Raw genomic sequence first — 2,500 nt, 5'->3', positions numbered from 1 at the left:
CGTGATTTGAAGAATAAAAAGCTCACTGAATAAGCATTTTAGTGTATTTTATTTTTTAACATTATTATTGTCTATTTTATTTTTTAACATTATAATTGTCTATTTTATTTTTTAACATTATTATTGTCATGGGGTAGGGAGTCTGCTTCCCCCCCCCCCATTTTTTCTACCTCTTCCTCCCTTTATAAAAAAAAATATATATATATATATATATATAACATTTTCGTTTCATATCGGGGATTAAAATGAATATATTCCAATATATTTAATTCATTTTATGTTTTATTTATTTTATATATTATAAAATACATCTATTTTAATGTATTTGAAAAAAATATGTATATAAAAATCACTTTTATATCGGGATGGGAAAGGATTCATTATAACGATGATGAATACATTGATAGAAAAAGCAATATGTTGTGTATATATAGAATAATAACTAGCTACATTTGCAATATTGTCTGAGTGCTTGAATATTTCTGGTACTGTATTCTGAAGTGTGTATGTACCTATTTATATAAACATTTCTAATTGACTCGCATTCCGTAAATAAAACAACAGTTATTCCTGAAATGTTTAGTATTAACGTTTTTTTTTTTCAAAGAGCGCTCAAAGGCAGTTCCCAGATGATTCTAGATTTATCTGATTTTGAAATGAATTCTTATAGATATTAGAGGCACATGATTTCTCTCTCAAAGTGTCAGTTTAATCTCCTGAGTCGAAGGTTATGGTTTTCTTTGCTTGTAATTGTTAAGGACTGAGTAATATAAAAGACTAAAATATGATAATTTCACTAGTGGCAGACAAGAGAGAGAGAGAGGGGGAGGGAGGGAGAGAGAGAGAGAGTGAGAGAGAGAGAGAGTGAGAGAGAGAGAGAGAGAGAGAGAGAGAGAGAGAGAGAGAGAGAGAGAGAGAAGGAGGTAGGGTAGGGAGGGAGAGAAAGAAGGAAAGGTAGGGAGGGAGAGAAAGAAGGAGGTAGGGAGAAAGAGAGAGAGAGAGAGAAAGAGAGAAAGAGAGAGAGAGAGAGAGAGAGAGAGAGAGAGAGAGAGAGAGAGAGAGAGAGAGAGAGAGAGAGAGAGAGAGAGAGAGAGAGAGAGTAAGACAGAGAGAGAGAGAGAGAGAGACAAACAAGACAGACAGAGAGGTAGAGAGAGAGAGAGAGAAGAGAGGTAGAGAGAGAGAGAAAGAGAGAAATAGAGAGAGAGAGAGAGAGAGAGAGAAGGAGTTAGGCGAGGGAGAGCAAGAAGAAGGTAGGGAGGGAGAGAAAGAAGGAGGTAGGGAGAGAAAGAGAGAGAGAGAGACAGAGAGAGAGAGAGAGAGAGAGAGAGAGAGAGAGAGAGAGAGAGAGAGAGACAGACAGACAGACAGAGACAGACAGACAGACAGACAGACAGACAGAGAAGGAAAGGAGTAATTAACAGAGGCTAGGTCTTACTCTCTCCTGACTTTTGAGTTCCAAAGATCTCCAAACTCCGTACTTTCCTTCACATAATGGTAAGTCAACAAAATCCCATGTATAGAATATGGTGAATTTGACAATACATTTTTAGTGGACGTTGCTATGATTTTTACAAGCATGAGGTTATTGTCACTTAAAGGAACAAAAGAAACAGGTAGACTGACAGACAGACAGAGACAGACAAATAGACAGACAAACAAAGACGGACAGACAGACAAATTGACAGATAGACAGACAAATAGGCAGACAGACGAACGAAGACGGATAAACTGACAGACATACAGACAAACAAAGACGGACAGACAGACAAATTGACAGACAAACAGACAAACAAAGACGGACAGACAGACAAATTGACAGACAAACAGACAAACAAAGACGGACAGACAGACAAACTGACAGATAGACAGACAAATAGACAGACAGACGAACGAAGACGGATAAACTGACAGACAGACAGACAAACTGACAGATAGACAGACAAATAGGCAGACAGACGCACGAAGACGGGTAAACTGACAGACAGACAGACAAACTGACAGATAGACAGACAAATAGGCAGACGGACGAACGAAGACGGATAAATTGACAGACAGAGAGACAGACAAAGACGGACAGACAGACAAACTGACAGACAGACAGACAAACAAAGACAGACAGACAAATTGACAGATAGACAGACAAATAGGCAGACAGACGAACGAAGACGGGTAAACTGACAGACAGAGAGACAGACGGACGAACAAAGATAGACAAACAGATAGACAGCGGATAATTCACCTTCCCATTCCCCTTTGTCGCAAATATGATTTTTCTACAAGTTCATTCAGCGAGTCCATTTGATTTTCCCTACCTCCAGTTTTCCTCTATGAACTGGAATTAACACTTGAAAAAACAAACAAACAAACATAATCATTAAAGAGAGAGAGAGAGAGAGAATAACAGATAATTTTCATTTATCTGATTTAGGACAAAACACGAAAAAACAAAACAAAGTCATTAAAAAAACAGAGAAAGAAAGAAAAAAACAGATAATTT

This window comes from Penaeus vannamei, chromosome 34 (genome assembly GCF_042767895.1).
Source record: "Penaeus vannamei isolate JL-2024 chromosome 34, ASM4276789v1, whole genome shotgun sequence".
NCBI classification, from domain to species: Eukaryota; Metazoa; Arthropoda; class Malacostraca; order Decapoda; family Penaeidae; genus Penaeus; species Penaeus vannamei.
Note: the sequence above shows the minus strand (reverse complement) of the source record.